The sequence below is a fragment of the Phoenix dactylifera genome, unplaced genomic scaffold (genome assembly GCF_009389715.1).
Source record: "Phoenix dactylifera cultivar Barhee BC4 unplaced genomic scaffold, palm_55x_up_171113_PBpolish2nd_filt_p 002694F, whole genome shotgun sequence".
NCBI classification, from domain to species: Eukaryota; Viridiplantae; Streptophyta; class Magnoliopsida; order Arecales; family Arecaceae; genus Phoenix; species Phoenix dactylifera.
In genome coordinates this window covers 3,863-25,280 of record NW_024069835.1, presented here as the reverse complement: position 1 = coordinate 25,280, position 21,418 = coordinate 3,863, and the positions used below count along the sequence as shown (strand labels likewise).

Genomic DNA, 21,418 nt, shown 5'->3' with positions numbered 1-21,418 from the left:
GATGCGATCATGCGCACAATAGCTTAGGCCTAAATTTGAAAAAATTGAGAAATAATATGATACATCCTCGAGGGCCTAAAAAAATATGTAGCATCCATTTTTATAGAGCGAATTGACCCGGTTTCACACCGGATCGGTTCAGTACCGCCTGAACCGGGCGGTACGACCTGGTTCGGTAGACCTTGTTTTCATCTATTATGGTGTATTCAAATGATCAATGTCATGCTTACAAATTTTATGACTTTCCAAACATGTCCAAGGCCTCATTACTGTAATATAGAGAGGATGAAATGGCCACCCCTATCACTAAAACAGAACCCCGCTTTTCATCTTTTTCCTCTTCATTCCTCCACTTTTTTTTGGTCTTCTCTCTTCTACATGTCAGCTTTAATATTTTATTATGCTGACTATTATTTGTCTCTTCCATAGAAGTTATTTAGCATCTTGATTAGCTATTAGAACAAGCCTTAATAAATTATTGATTTCAACATGTAGCTATTTAATGTCTCTCAAAATTCTTATTTATCTTACAAATTTGAATTTCCAATATGCACAATTTTTACCCCAAAATTCATCTTCTTCTCTTACAAATGATAATATTCTATTTTAATAAGATATATATTACATGTTATATAATATGTGTATGAATATGTATATATAAATGTATCTATGTATGCATGTACATTTCTGCATTAATGGGGAAAATTTTCATATGACAATAGTCATGGGCCCTTGTTGTTGAAATGTAAAATGGGTGTTTTGCTGCAGAGAAATTAGTGCGGTTCAAGATAAGTTCACTGATTTGTTGGAAAGAATATATACTGAACAACAAATCATAGAGAAATCTTGAGATTAATTTTGGCAACTGTAGCCGTGGAGGTCAGGGTGACCTTGGGCAACGAATTCGAGATGAAATACTAGTGCTTCAGGTTGGTTCTTTATGTACCCACATTGATTGGTTGTCTCTCAATTTTAATCTGCAATCTAATTTTAATTTTATGTTACTAATTTAGAGGAATAATCACTGCAAAAGTGGTATGATGGAGGAGTGGCACCAAAAAATTGCATAATAACAGCAGCCCGGATGATGTATCATATGCCAGGCAAGCCTCTAAATACTATTATAATTCTTTAGAAACTTCCAATAAATTTGAAGCAATTGTTATCTTTGATTTGTATCAGGCTCTATTGGATTATGCTAAAAGTAATTTTGATATAAATGTTTACTGGAGAACATTGAATTCAAATGGTCTGACAAAACGCATACTTGCAAGCTATGACCGACCCATTGTTTCAGAACCTCAATTCCCTGCGGAAGCTAAAGAAGGACTTATTCAGATCTTGCAGCATACCTGAAGACGCTTAAGGTTTGTTTAAAATGCTTCTTACATGGGAAATATATAACTGACTCCTAGTGTCTTTTCACCTGCACATTGAAATGAGGATCTGTCTAAGCATTCTCCTCATTTTTCTATTCCATTCATTGGGTTCCTTCTGTGTTATGGTAACTAGGCTGCAAGCTGAACTATTCATGAAAAGCTAGGAATTAGCATAGAAATCTGCTTGTTCAGGCTAGCTGAGCTGAAGAGGCCTACCTTGTAAACAAGCTGAAATGAAAAGTTGAACAAGTATTTCAGGGGGCTCCTCTCAGACATTATCTCACTCAAATGCCACTGAGCCAAGATTGCTTGTCAAAGCCTAGCCTGAACACCCCTTTAGTACTCAAAGTTCTCAAACAGCCTGATTTCTTTGTGCTGTAGGCTTTTTTTGAAGCCTTATGGTTAATTGGGGGGTCTTATTTGGTGATATGCATCATACAAATTTTGCTTACCAATATAAATCAGAATCAAACAAATTTTTTGGCACTCAAAAGGCTTAAGTATAACTTGCAATAGTATCTCAGTTGGGATCTGGTGCACCTATTCCAACATCTAGTTTCAAATAGCAACCGAATTATGTAGTGTCAGCCTTCTGTTATTAACATCATCTGGTGCCTAATAAGTTTAATTTCTTAGAGCAACATCTGAGACCTTTCACTCTTTGCATGCTTTGCATAGGCTGTTCATTCAGGTGCTGATCTTGAATCTGCAATTGCCACTTTCTTGGGCTACACATGCAAGGTTTAGTTCGACAGTTTTTAGATTGAAATGTCATTACTTCCCTCATCTTCTCGCGTCTTTGCAGCTTAAGTAATTGCTTATATTGTTTCTTAATGTTAATTACAGGGTTATGACTCTATGAACATGGGAAAAAGTCATCATGCCAATTGTTTATCACCAAAGCTACAGGTACTTAATATATTTCACAGAAGGATTTTTGCACATGTATCTATAGAAAGCTGCCTATTTGCACATATTTCCCCGTCAAATTTAAAGTTACACATATAACCCTACAGATATTGGTAAACCTGCATATGCACCATTCTGGTTAATTGTCATCCAGTGACAATTTAAATCCATCTGTTAATTAGTTTAATGATTATTTTGGCCTTTAAAAGAATAATTTGGAGTCTTTTCTCATTTTCAAGAGTATGAGGAAAGTATTTGTGCTTTTGTCCCCTATCCTTCCATCCCATCATCAACCAAACTCCTCCATGCCTACTCCATGGGTAATAAGTTTCCTAGTGTTGGTGCAGAACCAACTCTGTCAACCTCAGTCCGAAGACCTATTTGCTCATCAGTAATTCAACGACCAAATCCCCCAACCACCAGACTCTCTTTTTTCCTATGACCTCTTCCAAGAATATATTATGACACCCATTCCTACAGAGGGATCCTAACACTTGTCATGTCTGCATCTCTCTTTATACTCTTGTTCTTTATTGTCTTCCTTGTCTCCAATCTCCATTTCTTCTAGTCCTTTGCTTTCTGCTCCTGAGATTTTCACCAATGTTATTGAGGACCTTAGTTCTTTTATCAACTTTCTTTCTTCTAGCACTTGGTACTTTAAGTTCAATACCAAGGCCTGAGGCCTACTCTGTTCCCAGTTCTATTGATGGGTCAGCATGATTGTCTACTACTTTGATGGGTTCCGAGGTCCTCCATGGGAAATTATGTGGCTCCGTGAATGGGATAACCTGAGGAAGGTAGACAAAGGCAAGAATTACCATGTAAAATACTTGCTGGACAAGCAGGGGTCACCATCAACGAGGTGGACAAAGGCAATGTCACAGTGTCCGCACCCTCTCGCTCTCTATTGGTCTTTTTCTTGTACAACTACCCTACGCCCTCAACCCCATTACCATTAAAAATTTAGAATATTAGACGCAGTCCACTGTGGCATCTGTTGCCTTAACATTAGAACATTAGACCATTAGACATAGTCCAGTGTGGCATCTATTAACAGCAAACTATGGCAGCTCCTTCAAATCCTGGGTGTTGAACTCAGAGCTATGGGTAAAAAGGTAGTGTAGGTTCCATCAACCACAATTTGCTTTTCTGGCAAAGTATACATCAAAGAGGCTCTTACACCAAGAATGCAAAAAAAATATTCCAGTGATCCCTCTTGTTTCTTAAGGCAACAATGAATTAGACACCTAGTACTGTACTCCATCATGAGGAAGAAAGATGTGCTTTGATACCTCGATGGACGAAGGAATCGTTTTAGAGATGGTGGGTGCAGCAAGGCTGATTTCTTTGAATTTCTGATGATTTAAAGCGAATGCTGCCAAATTTATTTCTAGGAAACTGTTATATTATTCAGTTTTGTGATTGAAATTCATAGCAAGAAGCAGATAGTTACTCTGATTTGTGATGGCAGGAATCGCTAAACTTCATCCAAGCACATGCAGGAGAAAAGAACTTTGGTCCTCTGCTGGAGGTTGTCAAATGAGATCATGCCAAATATTTTCTTAATATCTCAAATGAAATTTTAATTTTCCATTATATGTTTCCAGAAATTACTAGAATCACGCATTGAACTTCATCCAATTCTTTTTGGGGCTAGTGGGAGGTTGAAAGATTTTATATACCTTGACCTTGCTTTGGACTCAGCCGTTAAAACATCCATAGAGAAGAGCTTCACTGTACTGAGCAATGCACATTTGCAGGTAATGCTTTTATGTATCTTGAATAGACTTTTTATTTTTGATCTTCCATATTCTAAAATTACAAACTACGAAACTGATTGACTGGGCAGGAACTTATGTCTTTGGTATCTTTGATGCTTTGAAAACTTGTGCCTTTCAACAGTCAACAATGAAGACCTCATTTATATCACCAAGGTAATGGAGGCCATCTTTATATAGCATTAGATATTTGTTTCATTTCATTTAATTTGTCATTTCAATTATCATATGAATTTTTTGTTTGCAATTAGAAGGACAATTAAGTGATTAACACAAAATCCTGGAATTTATTCAAATGAAAGATAACATGCAAATGAATCTACTATAACATTTTAGACCTAATTCAATATTCACTACCTCTAATTATGCTAGATATAGGGACTATATATGGGTTTAGAAATTTGTATCATGCATGTAAAAATGATAATCATTTAGTTCTTTTGTATAGCATGTGAGGGACTAAGGTTTGTCATACATTTGTGCATGATGCACTGCTGCAACATGCCCGCACTGGTCCTCACAAAAATCCTCACACTACCATGTAGTGTGCGATGTCATTCTTTTTATGGATTTTTCAACTTGTAAGTGCAAATAATTAGTTCATGGGTTTAATTACCATCTGCACACACGATGAGTGACACCTGAAAGACTTTCATTTTGAGATTGCTGAATTTATTATTACTTGGCAGCAATTTTAGTTTTCTTATCTTCATTTGACATCAATTAACCAGAGGAACCACCCACAGAACCTCTTCTTGGTGGCTTATTCTCCAGCTTTTGGATCCTTGAGTTGTACATTAACCTCGTTGGTCAAGAGTAAGGACACTCTAGTTCCTTACATTGTGAGCTGTCTCCCACAAATGATGCAATTCTACCTTGATTTCTGGTCATTGACAAGACAAGAATCCAGATAACAAACATATAAAGGTGACCTGCTGTTGCAGGTAGGGGGGTTGGGATGTCACAAAGCTGGAATTGGATTTTTTCCCCTACTTATTAATATTATTACTTTTAGATGTTAGGGTCCTTTTACCTTTTATATATAGAGTAGACATTATTCTTTCCAGCATTCTGCCATCATGACACTTCCACTGTTCCACACCTATGTCTAGGTAACACTGCTTATATATCATTAGAACATTGAATTCCAGTCCTTTTAGATGCACAAAAAGAAAATACTGTTATGCGGCAAAAGGATGTTGATCGATCACAACATGTCTATGATTATCCATTTAGTTTGTGCCAGATATCTTTAACTTAACTTTGATATGGTATGTCATGTTATTCATGTAGTTCTTCATTATCTTAGAATATCTTTGCTTAAATTGTTATTACCATCTGTTTTCTACACTGCAGTGCTTACTATGCTTTGTATCATTTCTACATGCTTCATGGTTCATGGTTTTCTATTCAAAACTATTCACAAAAACTTACCAATTTTCCCTATTGTTGGTATGAATTTTTTCATTGAAGGACTGGTACCGTGCCTGTGATTCATATAAACCTCATGATCAGCAGTGGTCCTTGCATACAAAAGCTGTTCTTGACCGTATACAGCTGACACTTTGCTGATAAGGCTCAATATTACCTGAAAATGATGCAACCAAGTGCAGAATATCTAGGCAAATTGCTTAGAGTGGAAATCTTGGGCTGTAAGTTTTCAATTTAATTCTGATATATGTTCTTTAGTTACCTATCCATATGTTTAGGATAAAGGTTAACAGTTTTGATTGTTACTGCTAGGTCGTTAAGAAATTCGTATATCTGGTTTCCAGATCTGGGTCCATGATCTGATGATTCATTATTGTTTTGAAATTTGAATAGTTGAGCTCTCTGTATTTTAGGTTGTCAATTTCACAGAGGAGTTAATCAGAGCAGGGTCTGGAGCAACTCTCTCAATACTTGTTAATCGTCTAAATCCCATAATTCGAAATATAGCAAACCTGGGAAGGTAAAAGGTCTGATGGATGAACTATCTCTTAGATATTTAATAATAATAATTCCTATTCAGTATGTACTTTTATAAACTTCAATAATATATTGTTACATATTTGTGGCAGCTGGCAGGTTATCAGTCCAGTGGAAGTATGTGGTTTCATAGACTGTGTGAACAAACTTATAGATGTTCAGAGCAAAGTCTTCAACAGACCGACGATTATAATATCAAATAAAGTGACCGGTGAGGAAGAGATCCCGGATGGAGTTGTTGGGGTGCTGACATCAGATATGCCTGATGTTCTATCTCATGTTTCTATAAGAGCTAGAAATAATAAGGTATCATACTAGAAATATGTGACTATTAAGTATCATCAGCCGAGGATGCAAGGACCTTTATTTTGACTTGAGGGTTGAGATACAGATCTAATATTTTTTATATTTTATTTTTATGTATGTACTAAAAGAGATAATGTCCTAGTATGATTGCTTGATTAGAAGATATGATGTTCTGCATACTATAGGTGTGTTTTGCTTCATGCTTTGATCAAAATATTCTTCAAGATCTCCAACTGAAGAAGGGCATGAAAATTTCAGTAAGACCAAACACCATCGGGCCTAGCATACAGGCAAGCTGCTTTGGTTATTGCTGCATCTTTTCTAGAAACTTTGTTATTTTTTGGATGTCTAAGCTATTATTTTTTAGTGCAGTGAAGTCAAGTCAGTTTGTTCTTTTTACCCGCAAAAAGCATCTTTCTCTCCAAAAGGAGTGATGTTAAAGAAGAAGACTTTCAAGTGGCAGATTTGCTATCTCAGCTCAGGAGTTCTCCAGTGAAATGGTATTTTAATTCCTAACTTCCTATATACCTAATATTTATTAGCTTTTGTAAAGTCAATAAAGATATGAAACTACTTATAGAATATAGAGTATCTCCCTTTGCTGTGGGCATAAGTGATTACTGGAGGTTGGTCCTAAATATAGCGTCAGCCAACAACAGCCTTTGAGTACTAGCGAACTCAGACCCATCACTTGTTGTCTTTCAACAGAATTTTCGTAGCTTTGATGTTTTCATTTGCTCTAATTTGTATTTTAATTGTTCTCATCTGCTTTTCAATCGAATAATCAGCACATGCATGCATAGATTACTTTCTCATGCATTAATCATGTGGTCAGGAATGTTTATTAGCTGAATTTCTGCATATAATTAGATCAGGATTTTAATTTCAGATTCTTAGTTAGCCTTAGAATGCATCATTTATTAATTTTGCATACATAGGTTTTGCATCATTTTGAGTTAGGCTTTATCATATTTGTGTGACATCAGTTATTATGTTCCCTGGGCTTGTCCTGCATCAAGTATATACAAGGTCAAGACAGTAATTAGAACTCAAAATGATAAAGATATATTTGCATGATGGTGTGCTATGGCCTCACTCATATTATATATACAGTTGCTCTAAGTTTCTTTCAAACATATGGCGTATTTCTTTCTTGGCCATTATCTATTCATTGTTTCATATCTCACTGTATTTTTTCTTATTGTTTTTTCATTTGTTATGATGTCATGAAGAATTGACGTGAAGCATATCATGTTTCCTGGTCCCAAAAATTCTATTAACCAAATAGAATTATTTTCTGGAATCTGGAGATTGGAAAGAAAGAGAGTTATTGGCAAGTTTTGTGGCACTAATTGCACCACTAGGGACGAGTATAAATATTCAATAATATGATTTATGATGACATTTTGTTCACAGTGAATATCAAATGTGTAGGTTGGTGCTAAATCCAACAACATTGAATATCTTAGAGGTAGAGTCCCATCATGGATAAAAGTTCCCAATTTCGGTTGCTCTTCCTTTTGGAGCGTTTGAAGCTTCCATTTCAGCAGAGGTTAACAAGGTAACTGCCTAGCTTCAATATCCGGAAACAGAAAAATGTTTACTGTTCAATGCTTGAGAAATCATACATTTTTAGCTCTTATTTTCATAGTTTACAATGGCCCAATAAATGTAATATTTCTTTGAAAAACTGCTAATTTTTCTTGATGCAATGAGATATAACTTTATGAGGAAAAACTGTCCTATTCTTTATATAGACTATAGTCTGAGTATTTTTCAGATTTGAGACAGGAACCCATTTGGTATACACTGCTTAAAGTTTAAACTACTCTTTACGTATTTTGTATCCATCAAGTGCCATGGGGAGGTCTGAAGCTATGGTAGCAGACATCATAATGATGACAATAACTTTCAGCTTTTCCTATAATTGCAGTTACTTGGTTATCAACATTAGATGCATGTTTTCCTTGAAAGGATGGACATCCTGTAGTTTCAAGAAGGAAAATCTAGAAATTTCTGTATTTACATAAAACAGGTTATTATCGTACACATTGTTACTTTCAGCATCATTTGAAGGTACGTCCACATCCAAATTTAGTAGATCACCTTTTTTTGAATGAAGCGCCATCAAAACTTCTGCTATAGTCTTGTATCTAAGCTCAAGCATCCTTGATGAAAAGATATTTCGAGGAAGGTAGCTATGTGGCCATTGACCAGTGGTGGAGCCTAGATTTTTTTCTTTTTCTTTTTTTTGGAGGGTGGGGGGATGGTGGATGATGGGATGAATCCAGGATTGGCATCCTCCTCCTTCCTTATCATCCTATCCAAAATTTCATTTTGGTGTCTCTCCCATTTGATTGTTGTGCATTAAGAATAAGGAAAAAAAAAAACTTATCCCATATTTTGAGTGGAAGGTAAGGGTTGCAGAGCAGGATCGACTGGCAGCTATGCACAAACCCTCTCTCTCATGACTTTTTTTCCCTCACATTCTTTAAATCATAGTGAGGGTGGGCCTTGGCACAACAGGTTGCTCCATTATGACTTATAAAGAGCCTCTTTGCATGCAGGGGTAAGGCTATGTACATATGACCCTCCCCAACCTCGTGCACTGGGATGCCTTTTTATTCTTCATATCATAACTTCAAGGAACAAAGCATTATAGAGAGAAACAGAGAGAGAAGGGGGATCATTTCAATTTAGTGATTTTCTATGATAGGAATTTTAATGGGCTTTTTCTTCCTGTTCGGGAATTGATATATGTTAGTATTTGGTTGGGTCAACATTGGCTCCTGATTTAGCAGTTTCCTGCAGATAGTAATAAGTAATATTGCATAACATAACAAACTTCCACATCTAAATTTACAAATCATGAGGAGATGTATAGGAGTAGACTGAGGAAGATGAGCATGAAACCTTCAGTAATGAAGCCTGCCAAACTGGAGCGCAATAAAAATTTGCTAGGTTCAAAACATAGTGCAGATTATTGTAGCCCAAAATATGCTCTTGAACCAAAACAGATGTGCACTGTAGTTTGCAGATATTACTCCATTGTCTAAGGCTCCTTTGCGAAGATCACTTGATTATCCATGTATCGAGGTGGTTGACTCACCCTAAACGTTTTTACACCTATTATAAACAACTTTAGCAAACATGAGCTATTTGTATTATATCTTTTTCTACTTTTGTTTCATAAAATCAAGACATGCTATGTTTGTGTAGGTTCACTGGCAAAAACTAATACATAACACATAACCTGCTTCTTTACTTAATATTACATACTGAATATTTTGACATACCATGGTGCACAGATACAAAAACATGCACATAAACAGCACAAAACACAGAACTTACTATTATATTTCAATGACATTCGCCATACCGTGATATTTATGAACACAATATGCTACCTGTCTAGAACAGGATTTTGTTTATGGAAGACCCGGATAGAATTAGATGAACTTTTCATATCATGAAAGTATTATAGAACTATATTGTAAATGAAAGAGTTTGGAAGGTAAATTGTTGACTGTTGAGAAAACTTACTCCATCTGAGAACATAAGCATTTCGTAGAACTGCAAATATTTGTAAAGTATGTTAGTTGGCACTTGTCAGTATAATGATTTTTTTTGTAAGAAAGTTCTATACATATGATGACACTCAATCATCTAGGTTTTTTCAGAACTTGAGTATTCATGTTGCCACAATGATATTCCCCAACATATTTTTCACTTGCTCCAATTAAGCTATTGTGTTATTTTCTTACAGGATTTGGCAAAGAAAGTTTCTTTCTTCAATGGATTAGTAAATGGAGGAGACATTGCAAAACTTCAAATGATACAAGATGCTATATTAGAAATGAAAGCTCCTTTTCAGTTGGTAACTTTCATATAGCTGTGATTGTATGCTTGTGTTTTTAATAGTCAATAATCGTTGAAGTTGACATGAAGCTTCTTATCTAAGAAGTAAGAACTAAATCTCAGTCTTAGCTGAACTGATAATGCTTCTCATTAATATCTTGGGATTTCATAGTTTTAGAAAGCTAGAAATGGCCTTACTTTAAATAAGACTAAAATCAGTTGATACTAATTACTAAAGTATTAGTTCTAGTTAATATTCAAATGAATTTTTTATTTCATTTTAGGATCACTTTGCAGGTTTTTATACGTATTCCTCATCCTTTGCATGTTTGTACATGATGTTATACATATGGGGAGGAGTTCAATTTTAGAGAATCTTTTTAGTAGCTAGAGAATATCTTGTTTCTTCTCAAAACTTGAAAGCAATTGCTTTGATCATATTCAAATAAAAAGAGTAAACCTGAAAAAAGTAAAAGATGTGAAAAAACAAGGGAGCGCGCTAATTTTACATATATACCTTATGACAATGAAGTTGTTTTTTTAGTACACACATGTAAGGCATATGCATGAGAATGCATCTGCATGCCAACATTGTGCATTATGTTGAAAAACTAATTTGGTTTTGGACACAGCATCATCTTGTATAATGTATGGTTTACCTTTCTAAAAACATGAAAACAAACTACCATGCTAATGTTCTATATCATAACAAAGCATTCACCCTTCCTATCAGGAACATTCTGTTGAATCTGATATTTTGCAAATTCTCAAAAAATCTTTAAGTATTTTATTTTTTTAATATTATAGTATGACATCATTATAGATATCTAACAATGATGTTCTAATGAAATGGGTACCATACTAGGGTGTGATAGCAGATAATAACTGATAAAACAGTAACATCATCATTTTTTTCATCGTCTTGTGCTAGCAAATGAAACATAACCATACATTGAGAAGCCTTAGCCTTTGAGACATGGCAACACATGTTAGTTTTTGGATGAAGAATTGAGGAAAATGTCTGCTGCAGTAACTAGTCATTTACATGTATAATAGCACGTCTTATGACCTACATTTTATATTCTCCAAATAATTAAAATCTCCATTTTTTTTCTAATTTTATCAGAGCGGGAGGAACTGCATAGGGCGCCGCTGAACTTCTTTCTGAGTTATAATGATGACATATAATTGCAAATAATTCTTGAATTACCATATGACATCTCTTGAACCATGATTTTGTAACAAGTGCTTTTATATTATCTCCAAAAACGTCATGCAGCCTCTATTTTGATGATAAATTCCTGTCTAATTCATCAAATAATCATCTAATTGCAATATCTTTATTAAATATGATGAGTGCAAAATTATCTCCATGAGGATGGCTATTAATCAGTTCTACATATAAGCTGCAAACTTCTCAAATTTTAATTCTTGATGGATGTAATGTGCTTGATGTCACCATTTATTTCAGTAACTTTGGAATAGAAAGCTGTGTTACAGTTGGTTTTCATAAGTTGGTAAAGTGATTAAATTTTGGCGGACTGTTATGTGTTAACATCATATATGATTTACCAATGAGTTTCATATGGAGGACATATATCTTGCTTTTCTAAATGATTTATCTGACATTCATGGCAGATGAGTGAACTTAAATACAAAATGAGAAGTTCAAATTGTGTTGGCCTGGTGATGAGGGTGAAGAAAGGTGGAACCAAGCATGGCAAGCCATAAAGAAGGTCTCCTTTGACAATGCATCAGTAGCTTTTATTTATTGATAATGTTTAAGTTTTATCATAGTTTGATCCATTTTTACATTTAGTTGATACTAGTATGTTCTCTTTGCATCCTTTCCTTGATTTATCAAATAGGTCTTTCATTCCATGGTGAAACAAGAAATCTCCAATAAAGTTTCTATCTTTTGTTGTCCTGTGGTTATTGGCTAATAAAGGAAGTTATGTGTGATATATAAATATAGTATATCTTTAAAAACCATTCAATATTGAGTGTTCTAAGTATAGCATTTCTTTAAGTACAATTAAAAATTGAATGTTCTAAGACCATCTCCACAATATTTTGCAATTGCTTGCCTTGCTTTTTAAACAAAAGCTAATAGCACCCAAAATAAGAAAAAGGTTCATCTGGTTAAAAACCATTCTGATGATGATGATGATTGTGGTGGGGTCGCAAGCTATGTCTATGGTGCATGACTATGAGCCTTACCTTGTATATAAGCAACATATATCTTTTCCTAGGATCTGCACCAAGGTTGAAAATCTCAATACAGGGATCTGTATTGATTTGGTCCGGTCAAGTATAGTACTATACAAAGGGGGTAGGATCAGGAATAGAAGAAAATGAAAAATGGGTCTTCCACCCTTTTTCCTTTGGTACCCATCAATGCTGGTCCAAACCTGACACAGCACAAATGAGATGAACTCAAGAAAAGCACCATCCTCTCAAGTTGCAAAGTAGCTCACAAACCAAGCTTGCAGTCTCTTGGATTCACAAGAGAAGGATAATATGTTGATTATAGAAAAATTCAGTTACATGGTGATAGCCTTGCTCTCCTTTTATAACTTTTTGAATTCCTACTCCTACTAGATTACAAAGAGAACTCCAACCTTTCCAAAATAATAGAGAGCCTAGCTTCCTACATAACTAAGCTTTGACTTCTTTAAAAGGGCTTGCGCCAAACTACAGCGACCAATTCTACTCCATTTATGATTTCTAGATTCCAGCCTTGTCCGATGATAGAGAAAGTTCCATCCCTGCTCTTAGCTTGGGCCTCCTACAAGGCTTCAAAATAGCCCACATCGACTCACACCAACAAAGACAAATTAGGACTGTGACATTTACACTAGTAATGTTTGGAAATGTTGTACATACATGCCTACTATGTCATTCATGCTTGTTCCATGTTTGAGCCTGACTTGATTCCCTCTTATTTCGTCAATGCTCAAACTTGCAGGAAGCTTGTCCTACATCAACACTGTCCTGGAGTGGTATCGGCAGTGCCAGTCAGTACCACTTAGTACTGGTCCTCAATAAGCTAACAATACGCATTTATATTTCACATGAAGGAGCTCAAAATTATATTAAAAATTATAGGTGACATGTTACTATATTTAAGCATTTTCAATTCCTTCTAGGTGCCTTACATATAGTTCTTGTACATGTACTTCTTGTACTATGGGAAGCACATCTTGTAGTAATATCATTGAAAGTTAAATTGTTATTTAGATTTGATGGAAGACCCTAGGGTCTAGGGATGCATATGTGCAATATTGGACCTTAAGTCGAACGGTTTAGTGTTTTTAAGAAGGATTTTAGAATTGCTGCTAAATAATAGAAATCTTGATAGATTGAAGTTCCTTGTAGATGAGAGAAAAGAGGGAGTTATTGGGGTCTTGGTTTATTAACAGGTGACCGAAAATAGGTTCTTGGGTTTTATGAATAGGGCAAAGGCTTATGAAATGTTTTCTAGGGGATCTGCATTCGGAAATCTGTCTTGCATTTGCAGGTTTCTTCTACCATCAATAGATTTCAGCAATTTTCATGAAAATAAAGGGTGGAGAGTGGAGACTATGCTGAAGGAATTTTATAGAGTTACTAGAAAAGTAGTGCATAACATATATAAGATGGTTAGGCATGGGTTTCAAATGTGAAAGTAGGCTGTATATGTTATGAGCACTCGTCCATTCCGGTGCATATCTCTTTGATACAGATCAATCAAAGCTGATGCATAAGAATACAGACTGGAACAGGTGGTACATGGGTACACATGCCTGTACCATGGCTGGTGACCTCTTGGCATAGTAGTTAGGTAAGATATGTACAAATGAGAACTTTAAATCATTTCTATGTGTTTATTTTTAATAAAGTTTATTTTTTAAAAATGTGTATAAACCTGTAGTTCTACTCTCTTTTCACCAACCAGCCGTGGTTTGACTATAAGTTATTTTCACTTACCTGAACCTCCACATCATTAGATACATGGAAGAATAGGGATCCAATGGGATGACACTTGTATGGAACCAATGTTCGGGTCCTTTCCATGCTTGATGATACCCAACCATTTTCGTGAGCATCCATAAGAGCTACCAATGCTGTCTAGCCTCTATGTTTTGCACTTCTTGAAGCATCATTATATGGCCATTAGCTTTAGCTGTATCAGAGCATTAATCTCTTGTATACATTTATTCAACAGGAATTTAATGACAGATTGATGCAAAATACCTATTGTAGGTTAGAGATATTGCACCATGAGAATCATGAAATAGTAACAAATCAATCTATCTAGTTCCTTGAATATTTCAGATCTATCTTTCTATATGTTTTCAAGTCAAAAAAAGAAAAATAACGAGAATCCTGCAGGATCAGGTTCTCTGGCCTCAATCATGAATCTACAGTTCAAAAACCTTTACCTAGCTAATTCTATATGCACCATTCTTTCTCTTGTCAAAGTAGTTTCTTGGGCTTGACAAAAGAAGGATTTGCAGGTCCAATAGTCAAATCCAACAATGGTAGATAAAATGATAGCTCCATAGGTAATAACTTTTTCCAGCCTTTGAATAACTTTGCATAATTTTTTTTGTAGAAGACTTCTTCCTCTTTTTCTATTTGCTGGCCCTTTAATCAAATGGGTTGTTTTGTTATTTCATGGGGGACAATATTTCTGACTTTTGAAGGAGAGGATTATATCCATTTTAGTAAATGACGTGTCAAAGGACACTTTTTTCTTGGATGCATTATATGTTGATAATGATGATAACAGCAACCATAACAAAAGAAATAGAGAGGGAAAAAAGCATGTACTGAAAAAGAAAGAAAGAAAGGACAAAATGTAGGAATGTGTTCAAAGATCTTTACAATTTATCTTTCAATTTATTGTAAAACCTACAAAAGACCTAAAGAAAGAAACTGCAAAGACTTTTAGCAGAGCTCACAAATTTAGAAATACAAATTAATGAGGAAAAACTAAGTGAATCTACATTTTTTATGCAAGCTGACTCATAATGGATATCCATTGACATCAGAGACACAAAATAATACATTCTCTTCCCATTTTTATTAGCCCGTGCCTTCTCAACCCTCTCTAGTATGCTTTCTCTGGTGTCTGAATAATTGAGTTCATATTGTGCCTTCTCTAATTCTTAACTTAATCTTGCTCTGTCACACAATTTTAATGTTCATGTACTTTCTGTATGTGAGCATCAGATTCAGTGTTTAATTCTACTACTGCACGTGACCTCAGACATGATCCACTCAAACGGTACCATAATCATAATAACAATATTCAGCAACTCTTGTCCCAGCTGTTTGGATTTGAGGACTTATTCATCAGTAGTTTCTATTAAGGGCTAACTGTGATGTATACTACTCTCTAATGATCCTTCGTCACTTTGTTCTTAATTTATCCAACTTCTATGCCATCTCTAGTTTATACTCATTTCCACCCAGTGAGTCATTAAAGTTGCAACCATAGGGTATGTAATGGATGTTATGTCTCCGTTGTCATCAAAAAGGAGAAGACATGATCGATAACTGATTACAAGTCATGAATTAAACATTCTCCTACTTATGTATGCATTGTAGAATTCATGGATTTCAAACCACTTGTGTGCACACAAGATATCATATTATCCATTAAAATTGCTTATGTGATTGTTCCAAACTGTTAAGGTTTTGGTCTTAAGCAAGGGTTTTCATTGGAATACATATCAATGAAATTTCTGTTGTGGTCTGTCTCATATATATTATAGCAGTCTTCTACAAGAATTTGAAGTCACTCATGATACGAAAATAGATGTTCCTTTTTAATTTTCAAAAATCATTAGTTTCACTTTGTGAATGTACTTTACTTCCCAAAGTTGGATTGAAAGTGAATTAGCAAATAAGCTTTACAGGCATTATCAAAATGCAATAGATATGATTAATTACTTTCATGGCACTTTTCAGGTTTGGGCCTCAAAGTGAATGAAAGAGCATATGTTAGTTGCAGAAAAGCTAAAATTGAAACATGATGACCTCTGTATGGCTGTATTGGTTCAAGAAGTAGTGAATGCCTGATTAGCTTCGTAAGCCATACAAGAATCCCATTTCTGGAAACCCCTCAGAGATTCTATACGGAGGTAAGCATGTAAAAGAACTCGTCAAAATTTCTTTGCAAATGGACGTTAATTATTTACTCTTTTGTTGAAAAAAAGATTGTAAAGGGCTTGGGAGAAACATTGGTGGGTGCATATCCAGGACGGGCTATGAGCTTTATTACCAAGAAGTCTGCACTACAATCTCCGAATGTAAGATAACAACCATTACATGCTCTATCAGCTAATGCTCTCATACTTTATGGATAGGCAAACAAAACCAGACCTTATTATGACATTGTAGATTTTCTTTTGACTTGTTTGATGAAGGTGAGTATTCTCAACTTTCAAAATATCCTAATGAAAAAGAAGATTCTCAAAATTATCAAATATGGAATTTGTCATCCATAACTTATGGTCTATCTGGTGTCAAGCCTTCAAAAGAATCTTCTCAGAAAACCTGACATGATGATACTAATGCACATCAAGCATTTGTGGGGAAAGTATCAAAGCAAGATTGTTATATATCATCCTACAGTTCAATACAATAATCAAGGCTCTGAGTACAGTAGGCACTTTTAGCTAGATAAATGAAAAGTGATGTCATCATGTTTTGCGAGGAATGTTCCATTTAACTTAAATTTCCAACTAAAATTCTGAAGTGGAAGTGTAGACATAATACTGCTTTTGGTTGGTCAAGTTATAGATCCATTGTGAATTTCCATTTATACCATGACTAGTATAAACTGATGCATAAATTATCTAAAGTTATTTTTTATCGCAAGAATTGGAACAGGAGGGTGTTTTTGATTCCCATTTAGGTATTGGGATTTACATAATGAACAGAGAAACAATTGAATTGATATGCTGAAGGTGGTGAAGATAGTTGAGTTGTAGTTAGACTCATTCATATATGAGATTCTGCATTCCTTTGCAGTCTTTCATCCAGTGATACCTCGTATCTCCCATTTGACAAATAAGGCATGAAGAGATGACATGAATGGACAACAAGATCCAAGGGCTATGTGGGCAGGTCCATACATCCACAATCCCAAAATTTTCAGGATTTCAGAGAATCATTTTTGTGGATGAAGGTATCCCAGAACTTGGAGATGGGGGGAGCAGGGGTCTCCACCTATCTTGCTTCTTGCTTCTTTCATTTCTTTCCTTAGCAACTTCTAAGAATCAAGGGAGACATCTCATCAATGGGTTGAGCAGGTGCCAAAATTGACCTTCATGGAAGGGATTATGGTGACTTCAAAACCTTGAATTTGCAGGATCACCACCTTTACAATCCTGTGTACTGACTTTGTCTCTCTTTACTTTTCTTTACTACTGTATTGGAGGTTTCTATTAAATTTGCCTGCATGAATAATAAGATACAATTATGGTGCAGCTCACGGCAACCCAATTTATGTTCTATCGCATTTTGGGTATAGATGTATTAACTTTATAGACCATCGCAGCCATGAAAATCATTCTTTGAATCAGATAGTTCTCCATAGTGCATGCATGTTGGCCACCTATTATTGCTGGAATTGGAAAAAAAAATCAGATTAAACTATTCTAGAATTTTGAATGTTTGAGAGGTTATGTATCTACGACTTGCTATGATGCAAATAATATCTTGTTTTAACAAGCATCTTCCTTCCAGATCATCAGTTATCCCTAGCAAACCTGTAGGCATGTTTATCAAAAAATCACTAATATTTCAGATCAGACTCCATGGGGGAAGACTTGGAAGGATATGCTGGTGCAGGATTTACGACAGTTTCATCAAATCTTTTACATGCCATTTCTCTCTTGTTTTCTGTTAACTTCTTCCATGAGGTTTGCGCAAAGGATAAACTATAAGCAAATAGAAATAGAAATTTCATTTACAAAATATCCTTACTTTTAGTCCTTGAGTTAGATGCCCATGTTCTTCATGTTTTATATTTCACTCGTGGCAGCCGCTAACCATCAATAAAATGGAGAAGGTTGTTCTGGACTACTCATTTGATCCACTTATCTGGGATAAATCCTACCAACGGTCAATATTCCAGAGAATTGCAGAGGCTGGAAAGATAGTTGAACACATTTTTGGTTCTGCCCAGGACATAGAAGGTGTGGTGAAGGATGGGGAGATTTATATAGTTCAGACAAGGCCTCAAATATAAGATTTGTAGTAGAGCTATATAGACCCTTGGATTTTGTATCCAGCTACCTGTGCCACCTTAACAATGTAGTTTGATAAATATTATCATGCCATTTGCTGAATAAATTAAAAGATCTCCCAGGGGAACAAAATTTCCATAATATTACAGGAAATTTTTGAACTTGTGAATTAATTTATTATATTTATGTGCATCTGAAAACCGATTTATGGATCTCCGAGTTTGAGAAAGTATTATGATTAACATGTTTTGTCTCTTAAAATTCAACCTTCTTGTGATGGATGGATGGGGATGGAAAATTCTAGGTTAGTGAGTTCAGAAATGGGACATGAGAAATCGATTCTGGGGTGGATCCTCAATGAATATTACATTCTATTGAAAATCATGGAAATCATTTTGCAGTTTGTATAAGATTATGATCACAAAGTAGCTGCCTGGAGATCATCACCTGCGTAGTCTTGGGAACCTCCTAAAGTTCATTGGGAATAATAGTTTCCATTTGTAAGGATACAAGGAAGAATAGTTTCCATTTGTAAGGAAGCTCCTCCATTTCATCAGATCTGACTCTTTGATTGGAGCTGTCAAAACTGGATTCCAACTGGTCTGCAAATTTAAATATTTATCAATGGCACCTCTCCAATCAATTATCTTATTGGTTAAAAAATGCATCTACTGAGATAAATTCTAGTTTGAACAAGTGTTTACTTGATCTCTCTCTATCTTAATGTGCTACTATCAAACCATCTGGTGATAACTGCCCAGCAATGGACCGAAAATAGGACCTGCCATTTTGACTTCCAAGGTTTCTTTTCTTTTCTTAATTGCATTTTCTTCTGAAAGGAAGGTGGCTAGTTAAGCAACTACATTTAATTACAAAGAGAAAGATGAGAAGAAACCTAATTGGTAGGGAATTATAACATATAGCCTCCTCCCACCATAATATCCTTCCTTTTCTCTTCTTAAATTTAAAAAATATTTTTTTTATTTTTCGTACTTCTTAAATTTAAAAATTATTTTTTATTTTTCATACTTCTTAAATTTAAAAACTATTTTTTTATTTTCTTAAATTTAATAATATCCCTTTATTATTAGACACTTGCATTGTACATGCCAAATTTTTATGAAGAAAAAAAAGGGGTAATTAATCACCAGTACATTTATTGACCGGTCTCTAACGTTTAATTCCTGTTGACTGGTTGTTTAACAATCAGTCCAGCCATATTTCAATACTTTATTATGAGACGAAAATACCCTCAAAGAATATTTTAATTCCTATTGCTTTATCTTCCATCCCACCGGAGAAGAGAAAAAAAAGGGGTCGGGCCCGCCACGGTCGGCGCCGGCCACGGCCCGACCCCTCACGGCGGCCCAGCCCCTTTCCGATGCCGACGGCCTCACGAGAGGAGAAGAATTCTCCGCGGGCCATCTACGGCCGCCGCGGCGGCAGCGGCCCGGCCCCTTCCCGTGGCCCCGTCCTGTATCCGCCATGGCCCGGCCCTCTTCCGACGCTGGCGACGTTGCGGGAGGAGAAGAAAGAAGAAAGAAGAAGGGAAGAAGAGAAGAAAAAAAAGAAAAAGAAAAGAAAAAAAGAAAGAAAAGGAAAAAGAAAAAAAAAAGAAAGAAAAAAAAAGAAAGAAAGAAAGGGAAATAAATAAATAAATGCATGCATATATATATATATATATATATATATATATATATGAATGAACGAATGGAAGAAAAAAAGAAAAGAAAAAAGAAGAGAAGGAAAGAAAAAGAAGAAAAGAAAAGAAGAAGAAAAGGAAAGATAAAGAAGAAAAGAAAGAAAAAGGAAAGAAAAAGAAGAAAAAGAAAGGAAAGAAGAAAAGGAAGAAAAGAAGAAAAGAAAGGAAAAGAAAAAAGGAAAAAAAAAAAAAAAAAAAAAAAAAAAAAAAGGAAAAAAAAAGAAAGAAAAGAAAGAAAAAGAATAGAAGAAAGAAAAAGAAGAAAAGAAAAGGAAAAAAAGGAAGAGAAGGAAAGAAAAAGAAGAAGAAAAAAAGAAAAGAAAAAAAAAAAAAGGAGAAGAAAAAAGGAAAGAAAAGAAAAAAAAGAAAGAAAGGAAAGAAAAAGAAGAAACGAAAAGAAAAAAAAAGAAAAATAATGAGTGAGTGGCAGTTAGGTTAGTAAGCTTGATACACAGGTAATATAGTTGTTGTGGGATGGGTTCCCAGATAGTCCCACATCGGCTAATCAGCGGAAAGGTCTGTGCCTTATAATGAGGAGGTGCAAACCTTTCCTCCAGAGGGCCCTTTTGGGGTGGCGGCAGCCGCTGGGCCGGTTCACCCGATCCCAAAAAAGGACAAAACCGTGAGGGGTGGCGGCAGCCGCTGGGCCGGTTCACCCGATCCCCAAAGCGGACAATACCTCTGGAAGGGACGCGGATGCTTTCCCTGCTCGGCCGGTGTGCGGGCTGGTGTCGGGTTCCGACCCCACATCAGATGGCGCTAGAGGAAGGGCCCCGGCCACGCACAGACCTTTCCACTGGGGGGGCTGTGTTGTGGGATGGGTTCCCAGATAGTCCCACATCGGCTAATCAGCGGAAAGGTCTGTGCCTTATAATGAGGAGGTGCAAACCTTTCCTCCAGAGGGCCCTTTTGGGGTGGCGGCAGCCGCTGGGCCGGTTCACCCGATCCCCAAAAAAGGACAAAACCGTGAGGGGTGGCGGCAGCCGCTGGGCCGGTTCACCCGATCCCCAAAGCGGACAATACCTCTGGAAGGGACGCGGATGCTTTCCTGCTCGGCCGGTGTGCGGGCTGGTGTCGGAGTTCCGACCCCACATCAATAGTATAGCACACGTTTAAGTAAGCTTGGCACACAATTAATCAATGTTTTCACTTAATATAGCCTGACACAGTTTTCTGTTTTATGCACACAGTTTACCGTTTCCTGCACATAGATATAGTTTTTGTACACACAGTTTAGTTAAGCTATCTGATTTTGGTAAAATATTTCGAATCAAT

The 21,418-nt window shown here is 35.8% G+C and overlaps 1 pseudogene; it reads left to right on the top strand.

Annotated features, from left to right (window-relative positions):
- The first annotated feature begins 1,343 nt into the window (after positions 1 to 1,343).
- LOC120109758 lies at positions 1,344 to 18,653 on the top strand (annotated as a pseudogene).
- Positions 18,654 to 21,418: the final 2,765 nt, after the last annotated feature.